Source organism: Oncorhynchus nerka, linkage group LG13 (assembly GCF_034236695.1).
Source record: "Oncorhynchus nerka isolate Pitt River linkage group LG13, Oner_Uvic_2.0, whole genome shotgun sequence".
Classification (NCBI taxonomy): Eukaryota; Metazoa; Chordata; class Actinopteri; order Salmoniformes; family Salmonidae; genus Oncorhynchus; species Oncorhynchus nerka.
Genome location: NC_088408.1, coordinates 24129231 through 24145825, shown reverse-complemented (window position 1 = coordinate 24145825; position 16595 = coordinate 24129231). Strand labels below are relative to the sequence as shown.

At 40.8% G+C, this 16595-nt stretch overlaps 1 protein-coding gene across 1 annotated transcript in view; it reads left to right on the top strand.

Annotated features, from left to right (window-relative positions):
- Positions 1 to 16595, top strand: part of LOC115140458 (opsin-5-like) — a 96496-nt gene that overhangs the window by 39015 nt on the left and 40886 nt on the right. The window lies entirely within an intron of this gene.

The following is a 16595-nucleotide window of genomic DNA, read 5'->3' as shown; positions in this document are numbered from 1 at the left end:
ACTGACTATGATTTGACCTGAAGATCACTGACTATGATTTGACCTGAAGATCACTGACTCCATGATTTGACCTGAAAATCACTGACTATGATTTGACCTGAAGCTCACTGACTATGATTTGACCTGAAGATCACTGACTATGATTTGACCTGAAGAACACTGACTATGATTTGACCTGAAGGTCACTGACTATGATTTGACCTGAAGATCACTGACTATGATTTGACCTGAAGATCACTGACTCCATGATTTGACCTGAAAATCACTGACTATGATTTGACCTGAAGATCACTGACTATGATTTGACCTGAAAATCACTGACTATGATTTGACCTGAAGATCACTGACTCTATGATTTGACCTGAAAATCACTGACTCCATGATTTGACCTGAAGATCACTGACTATGATTTGACCTGAAGATCACTGACTCTATGATTTGACCTGAAGATCACTGACTATGATTTGACCTGAAGATCACTGACTCTATGATTTGACCTGAAGATCACTGACTATGATTTGACCGGAAGATCACTGACTCTATGATTTGACCTGAAGATCACTGACTATGATTTGACCTGAAGATCACTGACTATGATTTGACCTGAAGATCACTGACTCTATGATTTGACCTGAAGATCACTGACTCCATTATTTGACCTGAAGGTCACTGACTATGATTTGACCTGAAGATCACTGACTATGATTTGACCTGAAGATCACTGACTATGATTTGACCTGAAGATCACTGACTCCATGATTTGACCTGAAAATCACTGACTATGATTTGACCTGAAGATCACTGACTATGATTTGACCTGAAGATCACTGACTATGATTTGACCTGAAGATCACTGATTCTATGATTTGACCTGAAAATCACTGACTCTATGATTTGACCTGAAGATCACTGACTCCATGATTTGACCTGAAGATCACTGACTATGATTTGACCTGAAGATCACTGACTCTATGATTTGACCTGAAGATCACTGACTATGATTTGACCTGAAGATCACTGACTCTATGATTTGACCTGAAGATCACTGACTATGATTTGACCTGAAGATCACTGACTCTATGATTTGACCTGAAGATCACTGACTATGATTTGACCTGAAGATCACTGACTATGATTTGACCTGAAGATCACTGACTCTATGATTTGACCTGAAGATCACTGACTATGATTTGACCTGAAGATCACTGACTCTATGATTTGACCTGAAGAACACTGACTATGATTTGACCTGAAGATCACTGACTCTATGATTTGACCTGAAGATCACTGACTCCATGATTTGACCTGAAGGTCACTGACTATGATTTGACCTGAAGATCACTGACTATGATTTGACCTGAAGATCACTGACTATGATTTGACCTGAAGATCACTGACTCCATGATTTGACCTGAAAATCACTGACTATGATTTGACCTGAAGATCACTGACTATGATTTGACCTGAAGATCACTGACTATGATTTGACCTGAAGATCACTGATTCTATGATTTGACCTGAAAATCACTGACTCTATGATTTGACCTGAAGATCACTGACTCCATGATTTGACCTGAAGATCACTGTCTCTATGATTTGACCTGAAGATCACTGACTATGATTTGACCTGAAGATCACTGACTCTATGATTTGACCTGAAGATCACTGACTATGATTTGACCTGAAGCTCACTGACTCTATGATTTGACCTGAAGATCACTGACTATGATTTGACCTGAAGATCACTGACTCCATGATTTGACCTGAAAATCACTGACTATGATTTGACCTGAAGATCACTGACTATGATTTGACCTGAAGATCACTGACTATGATTTGACCTGAAGATCACTGATTCTATGATTTGACCTGAAAATCACTGACTCTATGATTTGACCTGAAGATCACTGACTCCATGATTTGACCTGAAGATCACTGACTCTATGATTTGACCTGAAGATCACTGACTATGATTTGACCTGAAGATCACTGACTCTATGATTTGACCTGAAGATCACTGACTATGATTTGACCTGAAGATCACTGACTCTATGATTTGACCTGAAGATCACTGACTATGATTTGACCTGAAGATCACTGACTCTATGATTTGACCTGAAGATCACTGACTATGATTTGACCTGAAGATCACTGACTATGATTTGACCTGAAGATCACTGACTCTATGATTTGACCTGAAGATCACTGACTATGATTTGACCTGAAGATCACTGACTCTATGATTTGACCTGAAGAACACTGACTATGATTTGACCTGAAGATCACTGACTCTATGATTTGACCTGAAGATCACTGACTCCATGATTTGACCTGAAGGTCACTGACTATGATTTGACCTGAAGATCACTGACTATGATTTGACCTGAAGATCACTGACTATGATTTGACCTGAAGATCACTGACTCCATGATTTGACCTGAAAATCACTGACTATGATTTGACCTGAAGATCACTGACTATGATTTGACCTGAAGATCACTGACTATGATTTGACCTGAAGATCACTGATTCTATGATTTGACCTGAAAATCACTGACTCTATGATTTGACCTGAAGATCACTGACTCCATGATTTGACCTGAAGATCACTGACTCTATGATTTGACCTGAAGATCACTGACTATGATTTGACCTGAAGATCACTGACTCTATGATTTGACCTGAAGATCACTGACTATGATTTGACCTGAAGCTCACTGACTCTATGATTTGACCTGAAGATCACTGACTATGATTTGACCTGAAGATCACTGACTCCATGATTTGACCTGAAAATCACTGACTATGATTTGACCTGAAGATCACTGACTATGATTTGACCTGAAGATCACTGACTATGATTTGACCTGAAGATCACTGATTCTATGATTTGACCTGAAAATCACTGACTCTATGATTTGACCTGAAGATCACTGACTCCATGATTTGACCTGAAGATCACTGACTCTATGATTTGACCTGAAGATCACTGACTATGATTTGACCTGAAGATCACTGACTCTATGATTTGACCTGAAGATCACTGACTATGATTTGACCTGAAGCTCACTGACTCTATGATTTGACCTGAAGATCACTGACTATGATTTGACCTGAAGATCACTGACTATGATTTGACCTGAAGATCACTGACTCTATGATTTGACCTGAAGATCACTGACTATGATTTGACCTGAAGATCACTGACTCCATGATTTGACCTGAAAATCACTGACTATGATTTGACCTGAAGATCACTGACTATGATTTGACCTGAAGATCACTGACTCCATGATTTGACCTGAAAATCACTGACTATGATTTGACCTGAAGATCACTGACTATGATTTGACCTGAAGATCACTGACTATGATTTGACCTGAAGATCACTGATTCTATGATTTGACCTGAAAATCACTGACTCTATGATTTGACCTGAAGATCACTGACTCCATGATTTGACCTGAAGATCACTGACTCTATGATTTGACCTGAAGATCACTGACTATGATTTGACCTGAAGATCACTGACTCTATGATTTGACCTGAAGATCACTGACTATGATTTGACCTGAAGCTCACTGACTCTATGATTTGACCTGAAGATCACTGACTATGATTTGACCTGAAGATCACTGACTATGATTTGACCTGAAGATCACTGACTCTATGATTTGACCTGAAGATCACTGACTATGATTTGACCTGAAGATCACTGACTCTATGATTTGACCTGAAGAACACTGACTATGATTTGACCTGAAGATCACTGACTCTATGATTTGACCTGAAGATCACTGACTATGATTTGACCTGAAAATCACTGACTATGATTTGACCTGAAGATCACTGACTCCATGATTTGACCTGAAAATCACTGACTATGATTTGACCTGAAGATCACTGACTCTATGATTTGACCTGAAGAACACTGACTATGATTTGACCTGAAGATCACTGACTCTATGATTTGACCTGAAGCTCACTGACTATGATTTGACCTGAAGATCACTGACTATGATTTGACCTGAAGAACACTGACTATGATTTGACCTGAAGGTCACTGACTATGATTTGACCTGAAAATCACTGACTATGATTTGACCTGAAGATCACTGACTATGATTTGACCTGAAGATCACTGACTCCATGATTTGACCTGAAAATCACTGACTATGATTTGACCTGAAGATCACTGACTATGATTTGACCTGAAGATCACTGACTATGATTTGACCTGAAGATCACTGACTCTATGATTTGACCTGAAAATCACTGACTCCATGATTTGACCTGAAGATCACTGACTATGATTTGACCTGAAGATCACTGACTCTATGATTTGACCTGAAGATCACTGACTATGATTTGACCTGAAGATCACTGACTCTATGATTTGACCTGAAGATCACTGACTATGATTTGACCGGAAGATCACTGACTCTATGATTTGACCTGAAAATCACTGACTATGATTTGACCTGAAGATCACTGACTATGATTTGACCTGAAGATCACTGACTCTATGATTTGACCTGAAGATCACTGACTATGATTTGACCTGAAGATCACTGACTCTATGATTTGACCTGAAGAACACTGACTATGATTTGACCTGAAGATCACTGACTCTATGATTTGACCTGAAGATCACTGACTATGATTTGACCTGAAGATCACTGACTCTATGATTTGACCTGAAAATCACTGACTCCATGATTTGACCTGAAGATCACTGACTATGATTTGACCTGAAGATCACTGACTCTATGATTTGACCTGAAGATCACTGACTATGATTTGACCTGAAGATCACTGACTATGATTTGACCTGAAGATCACTGACTCTATGATTTGACCTGAAGATCACTGACTATGATTTGACCTGAAGATCACTGACTCTATGATTTGACCTGAAGATCACTGACTCTATGATTTGACCTGAAGATCACTGACTATGATTTGACCTGAAGATCACTGACTCTATGATTTGACCTGAAGAACACTGACTATGATTTGACCTGAAGATCACTGACTCTATGATTTGACCTGAAGATCACTGACTCCATGATTTGACCTGAAGGTCACTGACTATGATTTGACCTGAAGATCACTGACTATGATTTGACCTGAAGATCACTGACTATGATTTGACCTGAAGATCACTGACTCCATGATTTGACCTGAAAATCACTGACTATGATTTGACCTGAAGATCACTGACTATGATTTGACCTGAAGATCACTGACTATGATTTGACCTGAAGATCACTGATTCTATGATTTGACCTGAAAATCACTGACTCTATGATTTGACCTGAAGATCACTGACTCCATGATTTGACCTGAAGATCACTGACTCTATGATTTGACCTGAAGATCACTGACTATGATTTGACCTGAAGATCACTGACTCTATGATTTGACCTGAAGATCACTGACTATGATTTGACCTGAAGCTCACTGACTCTATGATTTGACCTGAAGATCACTGACTATGATTTGACCTGAAGATCACTGACTCCATGATTTGACCTGAAAATCACTGACTATGATTTGACCTGAAGATCACTGACTATGATTTGACCTGAAGATCACTGACTATGATTTGACCTGAAGATCACTGATTCTATGATTTGACCTGAAAATCACTGACTCTATGATTTGACCTGAAGATCACTGACTCCATGATTTGACCTGAAGATCACTGACTCTATGATTTGACCTGAAGATCACTGACTATGATTTGACCTGAAGATCACTGACTCTATGATTTGACCTGAAGATCACTGACTATGATTTGACCTGAAGCTCACTGACTCTATGATTTGACCTGAAGATCACTGACTATGATTTGACCTGAAGATCACTGACTATGATTTGACCTGAAGATCACTGACTCTATGATTTGACCTGAAGATCACTGACTATGATTTGACCTGAAGATCACTGACTCCATGATTTGACCTGAAAATCACTGACTATGATTTGACCTGAAGATCACTGACTATGATTTGACCTGAAGATCACTGACTCCATGATTTGACCTGAAAATCACTGACTATGATTTGACCTGAAGATCACTGACTATGATTTGACCTGAAGATCACTGACTATGATTTGACCTGAAGATCACTGATTCTATGATTTGACCTGAAAATCACTGACTCTATGATTTGACCTGAAGATCACTGACTCCATGATTTGACCTGAAGATCACTGACTCTATGATTTGACCTGAAGATCACTGACTATGATTTGACCTGAAGATCACTGACTCTATGATTTGACCTGAAGATCACTGACTATGATTTGACCTGAAGCTCACTGACTCTATGATTTGACCTGAAGATCACTGACTATGATTTGACCTGAAGATCACTGACTATGATTTGACCTGAAGATCACTGACTCTATGATTTGACCTGAAGATCACTGACTATGATTTGACCTGAAGATCACTGACTCTATGATTTGACCTGAAGAACACTGACTATGATTTGACCTGAAGATCACTGACTCTATGATTTGACCTGAAGATCACTGACTATGATTTGACCTGAAAATCACTGACTATGATTTGACCTGAAGATCACTGACTCCATGATTTGACCTGAAAATCACTGACTATGATTTGACCTGAAGATCACTGACTCTATGATTTGACCTGAAGAACACTGACTATGATTTGACCTGAAGATCACTGACTCTATGATTTGACCTGAAGCTCACTGACTATGATTTGACCTGAAGATCACTGACTATGATTTGACCTGAAGAACACTGACTATGATTTGACCTGAAGGTCACTGACTATGATTTGACCTGAAAATCACTGACTATGATTTGACCTGAAGATCACTGACTATGATTTGACCTGAAGATCACTGACTCCATGATTTGACCTGAAAATCACTGACTATGATTTGACCTGAAGATCACTGACTATGATTTGACCTGAAGATCACTGACTATGATTTGACCTGAAGATCACTGACTCTATGATTTGACCTGAAAATCACTGACTCCATGATTTGACCTGAAGATCACTGACTATGATTTGACCTGAAGATCACTGACTCTATGATTTGACCTGAAGATCACTGACTATGATTTGACCTGAAGATCACTGACTCTATGATTTGACCTGAAGATCACTGACTATGATTTGACCGGAAGATCACTGACTCTATGATTTGACCTGAAAATCACTGACTATGATTTGACCTGAAGATCACTGACTATGATTTGACCTGAAGATCACTGACTCTATGATTTGACCTGAAGATCACTGACTATGATTTGACCTGAAGATCACTGACTCTATGATTTGACCTGAAGAACACTGACTATGATTTGACCTGAAGATCACTGACTCTATGATTTGACCTGAAGATCACTGACTATGATTTGACCTGAAGATCACTGACTCTATGATTTGACCTGAAAATCACTGACTCCATGATTTGACCTGAAGATCACTGACTATGATTTGACCTGAAGATCACTGACTCTATGATTTGACCTGAAGATCACTGACTATGATTTGACCTGAAGATCACTGACTATGATTTGACCTGAAGATCACTGACTCTATGATTTGACCTGAAGATCACTGACTATGATTTGACCTGAAGATCACTGACTCTATGATTTGACCTGAAGAACACTGACTATGATTTGACCTGAAGATCACTGACTCTATGATTTGACCTGAAGATCACTGACTCCATGATTTGACCTGAAGGTCACTGACTATGATTTGACCTGAAGATCACTGACTATGATTTGACCTGAAGATCACTGACTCTATGATTTGACCTGAAGAACACTGACTATGATTTGACCTGAAGATCACTGACTCTATGATTTGACCTGAAGATCACTGACTCCATGATTTGACCTGAAGGTCACTGACTATGATTTGACCTGAAGATCACTGACTATGATTTGACCTGAAGATCACTGACTATGATTTGACCTGAAGATCACTGACTCCATGATTTGTCCTGAAAATCACTGACTATGATTTGACCTGAAGATCACTGACTATGATTTGACCTGAAGATCACTGACTATGATTTGACCTGAAGATCACTGATTCTATGATTTGACCTGAAAATCACTGACTCTATGATTTGACCTGAAGATCACTGACTCCATGATTTGACCTGAAGATCACTGACTATGATTTGACCTGAAGATCACTGATTCTATGATTTGACCTGAAAATCACTGACTCTATGATTTGACCTGAAGATCACTGACTCCATGATTTGACCTGAAGATCACTGACTATGATTTGACCTCTTTTTTTTTTAGATCCCCATTGACTTGAAAGCACCATTATTTCAATATATGCTCAGCTGTACCTTGCAAGTGCAACACCAACTGATCTATTTTGTTATCAAAGCTTGCGTTTTGAAATATAATATGGTCAGAGAATAACAGTATTGTCAGGCCAGGCATAAAGCCAATGTGCTGTGATAATGTATTCGACCTACTGCACAAACCTCATTCCTACAGAACTGTTCATATTAAGTTAATACTTAAAAAATGAAGTATTGTTTTAAAAAAAAGAAAAGGTTGGTGACCACTGATCTACACAGTGTATTGCCAAAAACCACTCAACAACCTCAAACATAGACTCTGACCTATCCATTTAACCAACTGAACTGAATAATACCACAGTACTCAAACACCCTCTCTCTCTGACACACAGACACACACACACACACACACACACACACACACACACACACACACACACACACACACACACACACACACACACACACACACACACACACACACACACACACACACACACACACACTGTGCAGTAATTAGATTCCAGGGAAGAGCTTTAAGTGATACAGTCTACTGTGTGCTCACCCTCCTCTGTATTCTATGTTGATGTGTCCAGGAAAAACTCATTCTTCAAGATGTTCAAACGTTCATAGATGACCAGCAGGGTCAAAAACTAATCACAGTGGTTGTAGAGGGTGCAACAGGTCAGCACCTCAGGACTAAATGTCAGTTGGCTTTTCATAGCCGAGCATTCAAAGAGAAACAGAGAGCGAGAGAGAGAGAGAGAGAGAGAGAGAGAGAGAGAGAGAGAGAGAGAGAGAGAGAGAGAGAGAGAGACAGAGAAAACAAACGAACAGAGAGACAGACAGAGAAAACAAACACAGAGAGACAGACGGAGAAAACAAACACAGAGACAGACAGCAACAGACAGAGAAAACAAGCAAAGAGACAGACAGCAACAGACAGAGAAAACAAATAAAGAGACAGACAGACAGACAGAAAAAACAAACACAAAGAGACAGACAGAGAAAACAAACACAGAGACAGACAGCAACAGACAGAGAAAACAAATACAAAGAGACAGACAGAGAAAACAAACACAGAGACAGACAGCAACAGACAGAGAAAACAAACACAGAGACAGACAGCAACAGACAGAGAAAACAAATACAAAGAGACAGACAGAGAAAACACACACAAAGAGACAGACAGAGAAAACAAACACAGAGACAGACAGCAACATACAGAGAAAACAAACACAGAGACAGACAGAGAAAACAAACACAGAGACAGACAGCAACAGACAGAGAAAACAAACACAGAGACAGACAGCAACAGACAGAGAAAACAAATACAAAGAGACAGACAGAGAAAACAAACACAAAGAGACAGACAGCAACATACAGAGAAAACAAACACAGAGACAGACAGAGAAAACAAACACAGAGACAGACAGCAACATACAGAGAAAACAAACACAGAGACAGACAGAGAAAACAAACACAGAGACAGACATCAACAGACAGAGAAAACAAACACAGAGAGACAGACAGAGAAAACAAACACAGAGACAGACAGCTACAGACAGAGAAAGCAAACACAGAGAGACAGACAGAGAAAACAAACACAAAGAGGCAGACAGTGAAAACAAACACATAGACAGACAGCAACAGACAGAGAAAACAAACAAAGAGACAGACAGAAAAACAAACACAGAGACAGACAGAGAAAACAAACACAGAGACAGACAGAGAAAACAACACAGAGACAGACAGCAACAGACAGAGAAAACAAACACAGAGACAGACAGAGAAAACAAACACAAAGAGACAGACAGAGAAAACAAACACAGAGGCAGACAGCAACAGACAGAGAAAACAAATACAAAGAGACAGAGAAAACAAACACAGAGAGAGACAGCAACAGACAGAGAAAACAAACACAAAGAGACAGACAGAGAAAACAAACACAGAGACAGACAGCAACAGACAGAGAAAACAAACACAAAGAGACAGACAGAGAAAACAAACACAGAGACGGACAGAGAAAACAAACACAGAGACGGACAGAGAAAACAAACACAGAGACAGACAGCAACAGACAGAGAAAACAAACACAAAGACACAGACAGACAAACACAGAGACAGACAGACAGAAAAACAAACACAGAGACAGACAGAATAAACAAACACAGAGACAGACAGCTACAGACAGAGAAAACAAACATAGGGAGACAGACAGATAACACAAACACAAAGAGACAGACAGAGAAAACAAACACAGAGAGACAGACAGAGAAAACAAACACAGAGAGAGACAGCAACAGACAGAGAAAACAAACACAAAGAGACAGACAGAGAAAACAAACACAGAGACGGACAGAGAAAACAAACACAGAGACGGACAGAGAAAACAAACACAGAGACAGACAGCAACAGACAGAGAAAACAAACACAAAGACACAGACAGAGAAAACAAACACAGAGACAGACAGACAGAGAAAACAAACACAGAGACAGACAGAATAAACAAACACAGAGACAGACAGCTACAGACAGAGAAAACAAACATAGGGAGACAGACAGATAACACAAACACAAAGAGACAGACAGAGAAAACAAACACAGAGAGACAGACAGAAAAAACAAACACAGAGACAGACAGCTACAGACAGAGAAAACAAACATAGGGAGACAGGCAGAGAAAACAAACACAGAGGGACAGACAGAAAAACAAACAAACACAGAGAGAAAACAGAGGAAACACACACAGAGATACAGACAGAGAAAACAAACATAGAGATACAGACAGAGAAAACAAACACAGAGAGACAGACAGAGAAAACAAACACACGAGAGACAGACAGAGAAAACAGACAAACACAGAGAGACAGACAGGGAAAACAAACAAACACAGAGAGGCAGACAGAGAAAACAAACAAACACAGAGAGACAGACAGGAAAAAACAAACAAACACAGAGAGACAGACAGACAAAACAAACAAACACAGAGAGTCAGACAGACAAAACAAACAAACATAGAGACAGAGAAAACATACACAGAGATATAGACAGAGAAAATAAACAAACAGAGAGAGAGAGAAAACAAACAGAGAGAGAGAGAAAGAGAGAGAGAGAGAGAGAGAGAGAGAGAGAGAGAGAGAGAGAGAGAGAGAGAGAGAGAGAGAGAGAGAGAGAGAAACAGCAGGTCCGGGACAAGGTAGGACATCCGGTGAACAGGTCAGTGTTCCATAGCTGCAGGCAGGACAGTTGTAACTGGAGCAGCAGCACGACAAGGTAGCATGTCGGGTGAAAAGGTAAAACAGCAGAAATTGTTCTCTCGCCATCAACTATTCTTCTGTTGCAGTCTCTGTGTCATGTCTGTCTCTCTCCTTCAACTATTCCTCTGTTGCTATCTCTGTGTCATGTCTGTCTCCCTCCTTCAACTATTCTTCTGTTGCTGTCTCTGTGTCTTGTCTGTCTCTCTCCTTCAACTATTCTTCTGTTGCTGTCTCTGTGTCTTGTCTGTCTCTCTCCTTCAACTATTCTTCTGTTGCTGTCTCTGTGTCGTGTCTGTCTCTCTCCTTCAACTATTCTTCTGTTGCTGTCTCTGTGTCATGTCTGTCTCTCTCCTTCAACTATTCTTCTGTTGCTGTCTCTGTGTCATGTCTGTCTCTCTCCTTCAACTATTCTTCTGTTGCTGTCTCTGTGTCATGTCTGTCTCTCTCCTTCAACTATTCTTCTGTTGCTGTCTCTGTGTCATGTCTGTCTCTCTCCTTCAACTATTCTTCTGTTGCTGTCTCTGTGTCATGTCTGTCTCTCTCCTTCAACTATTCTTCTGTTGCTGTCTCTGTGTCATGTCTGTCTCTCTCCTTCAACTATTCTTCTGTTGCTGTCTCTGTGTTTTGTCTGGTGTGACTATTTCCTTCATATCCTACTCGTGTGTGCCAATTAGCTTCAGCCGGCTGGTGTGCAACCTGGCTTTGACTTTGGATAGCCTATCTCCGGGGCTAGTTAGGGGCTGTCAATAAAATACACAATGTAATTGAGACCCTGTTTTCGTGCTGCACTCCTTTTTGTTTTCTCATTAAATGCTTTCAACATCTGCATATGTATCATTTTTTACATATTGTCGCATGTACATTGTGTCCTTTACCAATGGTGCCTAACCAGGTCGCAATTGTAAATGAGAACTTGTTCTCAACTTGCCTACCTGGTTAAATAAAGGTGAAATAAAAATAAATAAAAACTAGCCCCATAGAGATATCCAAACTCAACCCAAATTTACCACATGTATTACGATCGGGTCGAGTGCAGTTGCACTCCGAATTGATGATTACTTTTGTGCTGCCAACTGTGGGCATGTAGGCAAGACTGAAACAAACCATAACTTAATTTACATTGCGATGCAGTCACGATTAAAAGTCTCACAAAAATCTGTTTTAGACAAATCTGACATTATGACCAAATATTTTCTTATTTACATTTTTTGGTCAATTTGACAGTAGAATAAATGTTTCTGTCACACCCTGATCTGTTTCACCTGTCCGTGTGATTTTCTCCACCCCCCTCCAGGTGTCGCCCATCTTCCCCATTATCCCCTGTGTATCTATACCTGTTTTTTTCTGTTTGTCCGTTGCCAGTTCGTCTTGTTTGTCAAGTCAACCAACGTTTTTGTTCTCAGCTCCTACTTTTTCCAGTCCTCCTGGTTTTGACCCTTGCCTGTCCTGACTCTGAGCCCGCCTGCCTGACCACTCTGCCTTCCTCTGACCCTGAGCCTGCCTGACCACTCTGCCTTCCTCTGACCCTGAGCCTGCCTGACCACTCTGCCTTCCTCTGACCCTGAGCCTGCCTGACCACTCTGCCTTCCTCTGACCCTGAGCCTGCCTGACCACTCTGCCTTCCTCTGACCCTGAGCCTGCCTGACCACTCTGCCTCCCTCTGACCCTGAGCCTGCCTGACCACTCTGCCTTCCTCTGACCCTGAGCCTGCCTGACCACTCTGCCTCCCTCTGACCCTGAGCCTGCCTGACCACTCTGCCTTCCTCTGACCCTGAGCCTGCCTAACCATTCTGCCTTCCTCTGACCCTGAGCCTGCCTGACCACTCTGCCTTCCTCTGACCCTGAGCCTGCCTAACCACTCTGCCTTCCTCTGACTCTGAGCCTGCCTGACCACTCTGTCTTCCTCTGACCAAGAGCCTGCCTGACCACTCTGCCTTCCTCTGACCCTGAGCCTGCCTGACCACTCTGCCTTCCTCTGACCCTGAGCCTGCCTGACCACTCTGCCTTCCTCTGACCAAGAGCCTGCCTGACCACTCTGCCTTCCTCTGACCCTGAGCCTGCCTGCTGACCTGTAACTTTGCCCCACCTCTGGATTGTGGACCTCTGCCTACCCTGACCCTGCCTGCCGTCTGGTATCGTTGCTCCACCTCTGGTTTACTGACTCCTGCCTGCCTTGACCTGTCTATTGCCTGCCTCTGTTGGAATATTAAACCATTGTCAATTTGATGTGTCTGCATCTGGATTTTACCGTGATTCCGGATAGTTTCTGACTCATATTGATGCCATGTAGGCTGTTTTGTAAATGTGAAGTTGGTTTTTAGGGGCAGTTGCTCTTTAAAGTTGCTGTATACAGGACCAGGGCAACTTAACTGTAAAGAACAATTCAAGAGTCTTTAACAACAGTGGAAACACAACTCCAAACATAGCCCCCTAGGCTATATCAATATAAAGAGACATGAGCTAAAAACAATTACCTGTAGAATGGAATGAGTTACTAGACCTCTATGTTTAATTTCATCAGTTCTAGAGGCTAATGTGAGACTTCTAGATTATATAACATTTGAGGACATCATTTAAAAATTCTTAAGGCTGAGATCCCGTTAACGTGCTCGATATGACAACAGCCAGTGAAAGTGCAGGGCGCCAGAAATCTCATAATTAAAATTCCTCAAACATACAAGTATTTTATACCATTTTAAAGATAAACTTGTTTGTTAATCCCACCACAGTGTCCGATTTCAAAAAGGCTGTACGGCGATAGCATGCCATGCGATTATGTTAGGTCAGCATCTAGTCACAGAAAAACACAGCCATTTTTCCAGCCAAAGATAAATATATGTTTTGTTCGATAAAGTTCATATTTATATCCAAAAATCTCAGTTTATATTGGCGCGTTATGTTCAGTAATGTTTTGCTTCCAAAACATCCAGTGATTTTGCAGAGAGCCACATCAATTTACAGAAATGCTCATAATAAACATTGATAAAAGATACAAGTTTTATGCAGGGAACTTTAAATAAACTTCTCCTTAATGCAACCGCTGTGTCAGATTTCAAAAAAGCTTTACGGAAAAGGCACACCATACAATAATCTGAATACAGCGCTCAGACACAAAAACAAGCCATACAGATATCCGCCATGCTGTAGAGTCAACAGAAGTCAAAAATAGCATTGTAAATATTCACTTACCTTTGATGATTTTCATCAGAATGCACTCCCAGGAATCCCAGTTCCACAAATGTTTGTTTGGTTTGATAAAGTCCATCATTTTTGTCCAAATATCTCCTTTTTGTTTGCGTGTTTAGTTCACAAATCCAAATACACGAGGCGCAGGCCAGACAAAGTAAAACAAATCCATTACAACTCGTAGAAACATGTCAAACGATGTACAGAATTACTCTTTAGGGTGTTTTTAACAAATGTTCAATAATGTTTGTCTTTAGAAAGGAACGCAGCTACCTCTCACAGGCGTGCGCCTGACTGAACTCATGGCATTCGGCCAGACCTCTTACTCAATCAGCTCTTATTCTCTCCTCCTTCACAGTAGAAGCCTGAAACAAGGCTCTAAGCCTTAGTAAGTGCAATATGACCCCATAGACACTGTATATTGGATAGGCAAAGACTTGACAACATACAAACCTCAGATTTCCCATTTCCTGGTTGGATTTTTTTCTCAGGTTTTTGCCTGCCATATGAGTTCTGTTAGACTCACAGACATCATTCAAACAGTTTTAGAAACTTCAGAGTGTTTTCTATCCAAATATACTAATAATATACAGATCTTAGCTTCTGGGCCTGAGTAGCAGGCAGTTTACTCTGGGCACCTTATTCATCCAAGCTACTCAATACTGCCCCCAGCCATAAGAAGTTTTAAGGGCCTATGTACTTTCAATGTTTTGTTCACCTACACTTTAACCACAAAGTCATATTTCCCCCCTCTTCCTGGCTTCCCTCCCTCTTATCTTCTATGTTTAAGGTCAAGTTTTTTAATTTGTCATATACACATGATATACAGTGCCTTCGGAAAGTATTCAGACCCCTTGACTTTTTCCACATACCTCATAATGACAAAGTGAAAACAGTAAAAAAAAAACGTACCAAATTGTTTATATTGGTTCTACAGACAGATTAGTCTTCTCTTTCAGCAGTAGGCACTTGCTTTCCAAACTGTAAGTACTGCATTTTGAAAAGAAAAACTGACAGCTGCAACCAACCATAGAAATATAATCCATCGATGGCAGTTCCCATTCAAGTCAGGACAGGCATCCATTGCTAGTGTACCCATGAGTTTAACAGTCACATTTCCACTGTTAGAGATTACAACACCCTTCTATGGATTATTTGTCTATGGCCACAAAGCACCAAGATGTAAATTTGACAAATTTGCAAATGTATAATAAACAAAAACATCTTATTTGTGTTCAGCCCCTTTGTTATGAGACTCGGAACTGAGCTCAGGTGCATCCTGTTTCCATTGATCATCCTTGAGATGTTTCTACAACTTGATTGGAGTCCACCTGTGGTAAATTCAATTAATTAGACATGATTTGGAAAGGCACACACCTGTCTATATAAGGTCCCACAGTTGACAGTGCATTGTCCGTAGAGCTCAGACAGGATTGTGTCGAAGCACAGATCTGGGGAAGGATACCAAAACATTTCTGCAGCAATGAAGGTCCCCTAGAACATGGTGGCCTCCATCATTCTTAAATGGAATAAGTTTGGAACCACCAAGACTCTTCCCAGAGCTGACCGCCCGGCCAAACTTAGCAATCGGGAGAGAAGGGCCTTGGTCAGGGAGGTGACCACGAACCCGATGGTCACTCTGACAGAGCTCTGGAGTTCCTCTGTGGAGATGGGACAGCCTTCCAGAAGGACAACCATCTCTGCAGCAGTCCACCAATCAGGCCTTTATGGTTGCCAGAAGGAAACCACTCCTCAGTAAAAGGCACATGACTGCCCGCTTGGAGTTTGCCCACTCCAGAGCACTCAGGACCTCAGACTG